This window comes from Xyrauchen texanus, chromosome 20 (genome assembly GCF_025860055.1).
Source record: "Xyrauchen texanus isolate HMW12.3.18 chromosome 20, RBS_HiC_50CHRs, whole genome shotgun sequence".
Lineage (NCBI taxonomy): Eukaryota > Metazoa > Chordata > Actinopteri > Cypriniformes > Catostomidae > Xyrauchen > Xyrauchen texanus.
In genome coordinates this window covers 12,669,551-12,682,559 of record NC_068295.1, presented here as the reverse complement: position 1 = coordinate 12,682,559, position 13,009 = coordinate 12,669,551, and the positions used below count along the sequence as shown (strand labels likewise).

The window sequence follows — 13,009 nt, the reverse complement described above, 5'->3', positions numbered from 1 at the left end:
TGAAAGAATAGGAAACTGGGTAAGACCCCCTTCCCATGATGTGTGTAAGGGCCCCAGCCGTTTTGCTCTATGCAAGAAACATAGAGAGAAAAGAGGCCCGGCTAGGCTCGGCCCGTTCCCATGTTGGCAAGTGTCGCCTTGTTACCCTGTCTAGGGTAACTATAAGGGTTTCCGACGACTTCATGGGGCATTGGGGAAGGGTACGTGCAGTGTGATACAGCTGGTCGTTTTGGCACGCCAAGTACCTGCCCGCTGCTGTGTCAGCAGTAAATGTACACGGCTCAGCGCATGGCGTGATTTAAATTGGACCCCTAGTGTCGCTTCTTCGACACAACGTCGAAGTGAGCGACAGACGGGGAACATCTAGGTTGAAATCGTCTAGGTGTAACCTCCGTTCCCTGATGGAGGGAACGAGACGTTGTGTCCTCCCGGCCACGTCGCTGAGCCAAGCCACTGTTGTGGCCGGACCATTTCCGGCTCCTCAGAAAAATCCTGAATGAAACAGAAGCATTTCCCCGCCTTTATACCCATATGTCCGGGGGCACAAAAGAATTGAAGTGTAGTCAAGATTGCAGTAATGCTGATTAGACAAGTTCCAAACTTCAATCTCTCCTTTCACAAACTCAAAAATAGTCTAGTCACTGCTGAATGTAAATGCATTTAAAATAATAGTTCACCAAAACATGAAAATGATAAATTACTCACACTCATGCTGTTCCTAGCCTGTATGACTTATGTGGAACTCAAAAGGAGAAGTTTTAATGAATAGCTGCCCATATTGTCAATAAAATGGCAGTAGATATTGCCTTAAAGGTTATAAATTTGACTAAAAGTATCATATAATTACCATATCCTGCTTGTGCATCATACTCTAAGTATTCTGAAGGCATTCGATAGGTTTTGGTGAAAAACAACCTGAAATTTAAGTCATATTTCAGGTAAAATCTTGAATTGTTGCATTCATGAGTGGTATGAGATAAGCTAATTTACAAAGTCCCATGTGTTCACATGAGGCCTTGCATAATGTTGTGCTAAAAACAATGTGAGCCATTGTGAACTAAAAAAAATTAAAAAAAATAAAAATATTCCAAATGAAAGTTTAGGTCATTAACATTGGAACTGTCTCACACTTGTGCAATTCCGAACCCATATGCCTTTCTTTCTTCTCAACAATTATTGGGCCATTATTTTCCTTATATTTGTGAATGGGGATAGGAGCTATTAAGCACATAAAGTGGTCTTCCGCAGTAGCTCTAGGTACATTGCTACAAGCATCACAAAGATGTCATATGGGTTACATAATGAAAATGATTAGAACATTTTCATTTTGGGATGAACTATTATTTTACTAAAACAAAAATTATATTTAATGTCTACTGTGAAGTAAAAGTTGTTACTAGGATTATTCACTATTCAAGCCTGGCACAGAACTCTTTCTCCAATGATAGCATCATGACAATGTTACATTCCAGGCATAAATATACTTTTAATACTATTGATTTTTGTTTTCAGCAAACATATGTATTTCACGAAGAAATTAAAAAAAAAAAAAAAAAAAAAAACATATGGCTCATGGCATACCTCATTAACAAATCATCTATTTGAGACAGAGTGTCCCTCTTAAAATCATTCTCTAAAGTCATAACTAATCTTGTGGCATGCTGTGCAGCTAAGGAATGTGTTTACTCACACTGCGTGGGTCTGCCAAGGACTTCATGAGACAAAACCATGAAAAAAACATGGCATTATGCTAGAGCCAATAAAAGGAAGTGTGGGAATGCTGTCATGTGTTAAAGGCACAGTTCACCCACAAAGGTCATCAATTAGTCCCCATCCACTTTCATTTTATGAAAAAGAGTAGCTTGGGCATTATTCTGATAAATGGGCTTATCTCTTTTTTTAGTTTCATTGAAGAAAGTCAAATGGGTTTGGAACACATGAAGTAAATACAAAAATAAAATAATCAAATTTCTATCTTAACTGTATTTTTATCAATCTTTCCTGAACTGCTGTTTTTAGATCGATTCAGCTTGTGTGATTGAGTGATGGTGCTGATGTGTTTGTGGGTCAGTGTGTGAGATGTTCATGAGTGAAAGCAACAAAAGAGAAAGAGAGGGTGATCATGTGACCACCCCTCCTCTCTCTCTCTCTTGCTGTCGGACATGGTGTAATGTCCCCAGATAGATTACAGGCAGCTGTGTGAATTCGGAAACCTGCAGCGATAAGTGTAATTATTTATCCACCTGTTTTACACTTTGTACACTTTCCAATTCATACCACCCCCACCCTCACTTACAGCAAAGATTTATCATTATAAACAAACAAAATCATAAAACTAAAGCTTACAAAGCTCCTTTAAACAATTAACTGAAAAAATATGCTTTATTTACAGTACATTTTGATGCTCAAAAGAAAGGATATAGAGTGGCCCCAAAAAGTATTTGCACACTTATGCCATCCTTAAAATGTACGAATATCTGTGCCTTATAAAACAAAATACCAAACCAAGTGGCATTTATTTTAAAGAAATACAGCAAAACATTTCATTAAAAAAAGTTTGTTTAAAAGCAATTCAGTGTCCAAAATTAAGATAATTTTGCAGTTTATGGCTGTTAAACTTAGTGGAGCATATACAAAGTTAATGTGATTAACTTCAACTATGGTTACACTGCTAGGACACCTGTGTGAACTTGCAGGGAAATGACTTCATACAGTACATCTACTAAAAATGACCTTCTTGATAACCAGTTAAATACCATTAAACATGTCTAAGAAAAGTAAATTTAGTTCTAAGTTAGAAAAGTCTAGCATTGTTTGTTTGCAGATACCACTTGGACTGTTATTTTGCACCTTTATATTTATTTTTAGATGGTACTGGATATTTATATTAATTCATTTCAAAGTGTGGATTAAGTGCCCAAATGCGTCCAAGTACTTTGGGGGGCCATTGTATTTGATTATTCTATAAGAAGTAACCTTCTTTAAGTGTCAAGGTGACCTCAGTATCTTTTGTAGTTAGCCATCAGAGATGAGCATTGTTTATTCTAGAGTACTCACAGGAGTCAGAGAACACAAACAAAGCACAAAGCCGGTGCTTGAAAGAACACAAACACACATCCACACAGTCCCACACCAAATATGCATGTTGACAGAGGCTAAAGAACGTTCTGCGATCGCCTGCCAAAAGCCGTGAGAACCACTTCTCGAGCTTGTGGTGTCCTGTTGTGTCCCCACAGCACAAATGAGCATCGTGACAATATATTTCAGCACAGGAACACAAACTTAATCACAAAGTGGGAATGGAACACCTCCACCTGATACAAAAAATTACTTCTCCACCTCATCAGAAACAAACACGAATGCTCAGCTTGCCAATGGCCCTGTAACCAAGGAAACTGACCTTTATTGTGCTGTTATAGGAAACTAGACACCTGCAATCCAGCCAATTAACTCATGAAGACATAGCTCTGCTTCATTTCCTGACAGTGAATGGCCTTTTCAAATGATCAAGAATGGCCATGAGGCTAATTCATGCTTGACTTGGAATCAAAAGCCAGACTGATCTCTTTCTGTGCTTGCTTAGACAGGAATTAAGTCTCAGCCAGTTTGTATAAGTTTGTTTGGTTAGTGTATATTTTAAGTACTCTGTTTATTGCTCCTTTGCCCTTTTTCATATTAAGGATGTTGCTCTTGTTTCATTATGGATTGTGGCTTTTTTGTGTTGAGTTTAAAAGAAAACATAAATAATTTAAATGAAAGTGAAGCATCAATAGAGTTCCATGTTTGGCACCTGTCTGGTAAGGGATAAACCAAAAACTGTAAATCACCTTTACTTAAGGAGGCACCATTTGTGGTCTTTTTCCTGTTCCACCCAGTTGGCACGTCATGGGTATGATATGCTACGTTATACAGCAGCAAGCTGCTGCATTCTCATGTTGCCAAAGGTCCTTCACTTGCCCTGACCCCGGCTGACACCAGATCTCCCTGAAGCCATCTTTTATTCCTCCTTTAAGAAGCAACATTAGGATCATTCTTACACCCCTGCTGTTTGCTTGTGGTAACCTCTAAGCCTATGGGAATCCAATGCCAACAGCCGAATAAACGGCAACAGTCGGTTTCTAAGAATGGTCACTCTCACTCTGTCTTCTGGTAGATTGTTTAAATGGAGGGATAGAGGGTTAACATAGTAGTGTTTGGGTTGCTGTTTTGTCCGAATTAGTTCAGGATCACTGGTGCTGCCAATGGTGTGTTTTCATGCTAGTCCTGCATTCCTCACAGCGTTCATTCTTTTATACACTATCTGTCCCTGAGGGTAGGCCCTACAGGCAAAACCTCAGTCGTTCATGGCACAGGATCAACCACATGATGTGTCAGCAATTATGTAGATTTGATAACATTGGCCAATTTTAACTTAACTGACAAAACTTCTACTCCTAATCCTTCAGTGCTTGTGTTAACACTGGTACAAAATGCCTGGTGTATTATGGATTACAGCTATTTGCTTAAGGACTAGATTGGTCTAGCACCAAAAATATTTAGACATTTTGTTAGTCTGTTCCACCCCTTTTTCATGCCTTTTTTATCATTTCCATGCACCATCCATGAAGAATTAAAAGCAGTCTGATCTTCAAGGTGTGATGACTATAAAACCCCTCTTTCTTTAGTAGCAGATAAAGTGTAATTTATGGAAACTCCCTGTTTGATAAGCTTACAGCCTGTATAATGTCAGTGTTCAACTAACATGCATGCAAAGAGTAGGAGGCCCATTCCATGTATACAGTATAACTATTAGATATACATTCATATGATTTGAATGATATGATAAAACTATACAAACTAATACACATGTATTAACTCTGCAATCCCGTTACCCATTAGTTTTTTATTATGAAAATGTAGTTTATTTAATTTTTGATTGTATACGTTTATTTCCAGAAATATTTCTAAATCACTCAAATCAGGGTTTTAAACTGTATTTAGAGTAGAATTTTGGTGCAACCCTACATTGAAAATGAATAGAAAATAAAACTGAATCAGACACTGTCAATTTGGTAACAGGATTTAGAAAATTCTGCAACTAAAATTGTTCTGTGCTCGCCAAAATAAGAATCACTGCCCCCGGTGACTGAATATGGAATTGATTTAAGGTAAAATGTCCACAGGGTGGTGTCAAAAATTCAACATTTGAAATGCACTGGCCTTTGTTTATGTGAATGCAATTACTTCATTGTTTCCATGGGACCAGAACCCATGTCACAAAGACCCTGTTTCCACTTGGTGTTGATATGCATTTCGGATGATTCGATCACATTTGGTCAGATGAGACACATCGCTGTTTACACCTGGTCACTTAAATGTGTCTCCTGTGACCACTTGTGTTCGGATTTGGAGGGGAGGGTCTCTGTTTCATGATGACATACATCAATCACTATGTGTGTTACTGCATGCTAATAAATCGCAACAAAGTTAGAACCGACAAATAAAACTAAATATATATATATATATATATATATATATATATATATATATATATATATATGGCACACTGTTTCTCCCAGATACGGTTGAAATGTAATAAAATGTAATAATTTAATAAGAATAAGCAGAATTATCCATTATTTTAGTGGATTACCTGTATTAAAGGAGCTTCAGGTGTTTGTGCTTGTCATATGTGTATATCAGACACACTGAAAAAGATCTGTGAAGCCTTTGTGATTGTGAATGTATCTGCTTTTTAAAAAATTTCGATCAGACGGTTATTTCCCTTTAAGTGAAAAACTCGTTTTAGCGCAGCGGTTGATTGACAGGTGAGGAATAGTGCTTTACTGCTGCCCCATACAGAATGGATTAGTGTTTACACCTCAAATGTGATGTGGTCACATGTGTTTTTTTATCCAAAATGCTTAATAAATTAATAACAGGTGAAAACGGGATCAATAATTACGTCCATGACGTAGGCCTACGGGAAAAGGTGTATATGATTGAATTGATCCAAAAATGTCTGATGGGGAAGATGCTTGTCAGTATAAGGAAGAAGCATGTCATTTGTTTGATCATTTTGTGACAATGAACATTTTCTGAGGGTTAAGCACTATTGAGTGACCATTGGTTGAAAAATAAAAATATATAACTTTAAAAGTGTTTCAGGCCCTGAATTTTTCCCTATTCATAGAAAGTGGCAGGAAACTTAACTTTGGTGGAAGAAAAACAATCAACCTAAAATTATCTTGATAAATGATATTTAATTTAAGTGTGCCTTTCCCTAGTTTATGCTCTGCTTAAAAAAACAATTGAAATGTATTCAAATGAAAATATAATCTCATGGGTTCACTGCATAATGTGACATAAAAAACAAACAAAAAAAACATGAAAATTTTTAAGCAAAGCGTGAAATTGAGCATGCCGTGTAATTATTGTAAAGACATTGATTGACAGTACTGCGTCAAACAGGCTTTGATGATATTTCTCTCTTTTAATAAACATACATATTTTAACAGTGCAGTCCAACCCATGCCTGAAGCCACAGTCTGGAATGTGTGAGTCTAGAGAGAGGAAGTTCTTCTCCTTGGAAGAGCACAGCCCTCCACTGCATCACAAAATTGCAGAACACAGAAACATTCTGCCGTGAGTGATAAGGTTAACAACACCACATGCTAATGATCGGAGCAAAATGCCAGAGCGCCGTGAAGATATGAAAGTGCTGTTTTGATAAGAGCGTGTGATCTTGACCTGCAAAACAATTGATAGAGGAGAACAAAAACATTAGAGTTCTAAATGCTTGAGATTCAAACACACCCAAAAAGTAGCTCCCCCTGTACCGTAACAAAACTCCACCTTGACAAATCATTTAAAAACACATTAACTTAACATGCATCAAAAAAGAGAAGCTTTGTTTATACAGTTACCCCACCTTCGATAAAGAAAACGATGACTCAAGGATAACAAGTCCAAACATATTTTTTTGCTTCTCAGATGGTTACTCATCTTACATAACCTCACCTCTAAATATGTGAGAAAGTTTTCTTTTTTGCTATTTTTGGCCTAATATTGACCTTAAGACATGCCAGTCAATTGCATACGGTGGTAACATAAAAACAAATACAATGTTAAGCTTCATTTAAAAAAACAAATAGCTTTCAACTGTGTTTGATATAATGTAAAGTGATTTTCTAGTACCAGATGATCAATTTAGCATTATTACTCAAGAATAACATGTTGGAGTGATGGCTGCTGGAAATGGGGCCTGTCTACATTTTATCAAAAATTGCTTTTCTCAAATAGTGATGGTGTTGTTTTTTACGGAAGAGGATTAGGGCCAAGCAATAATAAAAAAAATAAAACCATCTCGAGAATAAAGTCATTATAATGCGAGATTAAGCTCATTAAATTTCGGAGAAAAAAGTCGAAATACAATCTTGAGAATAAACTCATTAAATATCGAGATTAAACTCGTTAAATTTCGAGAAAAAACTCGAAATACAATCTTGAGAATAAACTCATTAAATATCGAGATTAAAGTCATTATAATGCGAGATTAAACTCGTTAAATTTCGAGAAAAATCTCGAAATACAATCTTGAGAATAAACTCATTAAATATCGAGATTAAAGTCATTATAATGCGAGATTAAACTCGTTAAATTTCGAGAAAAAAAGTCGAAATAAAATCTTGAGAATAAACTCATTAAATATCGAGAATAAAGTCATTATAATGCGAGATTAAACTTAAGTTTTTTCTCGAAACACAACTAGAAGAGATTTAGGGTTACAGCCCTGTCAGACCAACACTTCTACCCTTTTTCCAAGCTGACAAAGCTGAAGCATCCCTGGGAAATCTTTTTGAAAAGAGGAAGTTTGGATTGCAGAAGCTCATTGTATCCGGGACCTGACAGCACAAGAGGCGATGTCATCATGGGACAGGGCCAAAGCTTTCATTGTCCTTGCTCACGGCACAACAAAAGAGGTAAATAAACATCAGTAACCCTGACTCCCCTCCGCTGTCAGTCCAATTACTCACAAACTCGTATCACTCAAACTGTCTATTTACCCATGACCTCAACTGCTCGTGCCTCTGGTGAGTTTGCCAGCACTCACACTGTTCACGGATTTGCAGAGTCAACAGTAATCCTTCCTGTTCAATGACTGATAAAGATCTGCCCTCTGTCAAAAGCCAAAATTAAACAAATCTCAAAGCCACTGAAACTCAAAGACCCATGAAGAGTGGACATAAAGCATCAGTGATGTGTTCTGTACAACCAGCAAGTCTGTGGATCAAGATCATAGTTTAAAATGTACTGTATATGAATGTACACAGGGAAAGTGTGTGTTTAAAGGTGCTGAGAGTAGTCACCATTTATTTTAAGTTTTTCACCAATTTCGAATTAAATTGTTTGCTAGTTAATTTATTTGGTCCTGTTTTGTGACAAATGAATTTTTAAATGAACAAATATGTCATATTAAGTCACATAAGTCTCTTTTAATTAATGAGGTCATAAAAGTCTATGCATAATTATAAAAGTATGAGCAAAATGCTGTTTAATATTGCATGGCAATTAATATATTATAGACATGTGTAATTATAGTTTTTGATTTTTTATTTATTTTTTATTTCTATTTTAAATCAATCTGTCTCTCAAAATAATTTTTTGTTTTCTCAGTTTCAGTTTAGTTCCTTTAAAAAAAAAAAAAAAACCTGCCAAACCATTTGAATATATCTAACATCATTACATTTCACAGGGCAGTCTTGTTGTTACCTCTATGTATTGTTATTATCTATTTTTATTATTGTTTAATTTGGATTGTAAATGAAAAAAAAAAAAATAATAATAATAATAATTTAACAGAGGGTGAATATGGGTAAAGTAACAAAGGACATTTAAACTTGATCCCCATTGTATCCATAAGAATGTATTTCAATGATTATACATAATTTCCTAACTAATCTTTGGGAAGTAAACAATTAAAGGGATATTTGACCCAAAAATGTAATTCTCTCATAATTTACTCCATCTTTCAGGGTTGTATGTGTTAACATTCATGTCTTTTACTTATTTCCTTGTCATGTGTTACCCATGTTCTTGTGTCTTGTTCCCATTGGTTCATTGTTTCACTGGATTGTTAGCAGTCTTGTTTAGAGTCCTAAGTGTTCATTGGTTTTCATTGTCATGTGTTCTCCCAAGTTCTATAGTATTTAAACCTCATGTTTGTCATTGTCCATTGTCCAGTATTTTTTGTGTAATTCTGGTTCCATGATTAAGTCAAGCCATGTTTATGTTTTGTTTCATAGTCAAGCCAAGTCATGTCAAGTTAAGTCAAGTTTAGTCAAGTCTAGTTCATGTTTTGTGTTCACGTTTGGATTCATGTTTTGGAATACATCTTGTTAATAAACTGCACTTGGGATCATCACACTTCATCATAGTTTCTTTGTTTACCTTGTTGCCAGCCAAAGTTAAACCATCCCAGATGTGTATGAATTTCTTTCTTTTGCTGAACACAAAGTAAGAGTTTTAGAAGAATACCTCAGCTCTGTAGTTCCATACAAAGCAAGTCATCACAGTACAAAATCTTGAAGCTCCAAAAAGCACATAAAGGTTGCATCCTTTTTTACTGTAAATCTTGAAATCAGCAGTTGCATTTGGTGATCTTTCCTGTAGACTGCAATTGCAAGATTTATAGTGAAAAGGAGTTACATTTTGGTATATTCTCACTCAAACTGATTAAATCTCTTCAGTAGAAATAAATTAAGCCACTTATGGATACATTTATGTTGCCTTTATGTGCTTTATGAGCTTCAAAGATTTGGACCCTGTTGACTCATGTTGTATGGACCTACAGAGCTAAGATATTCTTATAATATTTTGCTTGTGTTCAGTAGAAGAAAGTCAAACACATCTGGGATGGCATGAAGGTGAGTAAATAATAAGAAAACTGTCTTTTTAGGGCAAAATCTCTTTTTTACCTTTTTTACCTAGGTTTTAAATAGATTTTTACATGGGGATGTGTGACAGAGCTCATTTCATTTGGGAAAAGCAATGTAAAGAAAATAACGAAATTTGAGGTGTAATGTTTGTAAATGTTACATAATGATTTATGATGTAAAAGTTTTAAAATATATATAAAATAAATAATTCTAGACACTTTCTAGAGAATAATTTTTCCTCTGGGATTTTTTTCAAAAGAGTTTTTATTTATTTTTAAAAAGACAACGTATTTACCTTTCTTCAAATGTATAATGCCAGGTTACGTGTATTTGGATCATAATTTAAACTGCTTCAAATGCAAAATTTCCAAAAGTGTCCTACTTTGCCCAAAACCAAAACTGAAATTAATTTGAGATAATGTTTCTTTATTTTAGTTAGTTTTGGATATAAGAAAACATAGGTTAGATTTATTTTTCAAATAATTTCAGTTCTTGTTATAGTTCACAAAAATGGTTGACTGACCAGGACATATAAGATTCAGAAAAGTATTTGAATTTATCAGGATGAAAAAGACATGGAAAAAAATAACTGAACCTATTTGTTTATATGCAAATACAAAAGAAACAGTAGATGTAAGAACATTTAATTTGAAATATTAAAGATGTATAAATGTGAAGTAAAACCTATGCAAAAAGTTGGGCATTGACATATGACCAACATACTTAAAAAATCACATTACTAAACGGGACAACTAAACACATAATTGTTTTTAATCTAAAAGCCTTGAGAACAACCTTCAAATGATCATTACAGACAAGGGATGTTACAGACAATAATTTATAGAAGATAATTTATATTTTGACAAATTCAAGATAACCTTGTAAGTCATATTTCACTTGTTGCTTATGAAAACAAAATGTGATGTGTCCTTTAGAGGCAAAGACATGAACAGAAGAAAATAAATAAGTCGACACATTTGCATTGGAAAAGGTATCGCTGCAGGCACTGGGAAAACCTGATTCATTTTTAAATAACACATTTTAACAACAATTAGTGATTAAACTATCAAAACAATGGATTTAATACAAATACAGATGTATTATCATGGAGAAATAACAGCAAATACAAATTTGCTTTGGCTCTTATCATCTAGTTTTCACATATCAAAACAGTTTGTCAAACATTGTCAAACTCAATTACAAGTTGAAAACGTTGTATTCACTATAAAAACAAGCAAATGGCAGAAGCTTCAACAGTTAAAAATAATAAGGTAGAAACTTCAATAGATGTTGCTTTTTGTTATGTATTTTTTTTCTATGCCAATATGACCTTGTGCTCTTTCTTGTTCTTAAGAATTTAGCAAAAGCATATAGAACTGATATAATATTCTAATTAAGTATTTTGCTGTTATCAACAAAGTCACACACTAAATACATTTTGGCATGATGAGTATTTCCATAGAAACAAATAATTTCCAAGTCCAAGGATGTGAATAGCTTAGAGTACATGTGAATTCCAACATGGCGTGGTAGCGTACACACTACGTTTTTGGTTGAAAACACATTGATTTTGCTACAATTATGACTCACTAGAACAGCATTTTCCTCAGATGAAAAGAGACTTTCTAAAAACACTCTCTAATATTGCATACTTTGGAAAATGATGATGAAAATAATAGTTTTCGACCCCAAAATATTGTGTGTACGTGACCTTAATAATGTAGTTAATTAGCCTAACTGTGGGATATTTACAGTTGCAAAGAAACATCAAATTGATGCACTAGTGTAAAGTAAAATTAAACTTCATTATTACTGGCAGATTGCTTAATCTCCCTGAGAGCTTGAAGGACTGAGGACATAAGAGAGAGAGAGATCCTGCCAATAAAGTACTTTGAAATTGAGAGAAAAAGAGAACGAGAGAGAAATGTGGATTCAAAAGTTCTGATCTGATGATCTATCGCAGATCTTCAGACTTTTGTCTGGGTCATACTACTAACCAGGACTACACAAACACTACATTTAATGTGATTATGCAGTAAATAAATGATGTAATAGCTGTTAACACATTATTTTTTAAATATATATGTAATGTGCTGATACCTCAAATTTTATATCAAATTTGGTGTTTTGTCTTAACATATATTATTTAATATTTATACCATGGGTCAGTTGAATGCTTGATTCTGATTGGTTGATGGATATTCTAAGGTGTGCATTTATTTTTTTAAGTTAATGCATGGCTATGAAGTAGTCCAGGTCTTGACCACATAACGGTTCCATCTCAATTCAACAAATTATTTCAGTTATTTCAAAGAGCCCTTTAAGAACATCTAACAATGTCTATAATATCATGTTACATTTATTTCAATTTCAGAAAAGCTCCCTCACACACATTGAGACTCGTATCTTGACCAACAAATTGAATATAGCCAGACACACATGCAAGACAGATCTCACTACCTCAATCAACCTCCACTGAAGCCTACCTGACCTTAGTCACATACAAAAACATTTCCATATGACATACTGTAACTCAGTAAAGCATGTACGTACCACTGCACAATGGCTTGGATGACTGTAGCCTACTGATATGGCTCACCTGCAATTAATCCAGTAGGCTGCCAGATCAAACCACATTCTCTCAATTTCTGCCCGGGTAAGATGATGCTCTGTGGGTGGTGGTCTCCAAAGGCCTGTCAGGACAATGGATCAAATGCAAGCGCTGTTCCTTTGAACTATTGTTTCTGTGTCTCTCAAAGGCATTTTCTGACCCAGCACTGCCTTGCCTGTCAGCGAAAGAACCAGGCACTGCTTATTGTAGCAAAAAATCAACTTGTCTGGTATGTGACATGGGAAATACTTTCCTTCATTGTGCTCTCTTGGGTTCTCTCAGATAAATCTTTCAGGTCAAAGAGTCTCTGAAGGGTAAATAAATGTGGATAAGATCATGATTCACAGAGTTCTTCTAGAACTGAGCTGCTTGCTACACATTACATTTTGGTTTTCTTCCCAGAGATCTATGAGGTTATGACTATTTCCCATCATCTCTCTGATCCTTAGAACTAAACAGGATATGTAAATGTGGGAAGTAA

The 13,009-nt window shown here is 35.1% G+C and overlaps 1 protein-coding gene across 1 annotated transcript in view; it reads right to left on the bottom strand.

Annotated features, from left to right (window-relative positions):
- LOC127660318 (uncharacterized) overlaps positions 1–12,605 on the bottom strand; it is a 57,147-nt gene extending 44,542 nt beyond the window's left edge. Inside the window, exon 1 of the mRNA XM_052150449.1 lies at positions 12,517–12,605. The gene's annotated coding sequence lies outside the window, so the exon portion shown is untranslated. The remainder of the gene's footprint in view (positions 1–12,516) is intronic.
- Positions 12,606–13,009: the final 404 nt, after the last annotated feature.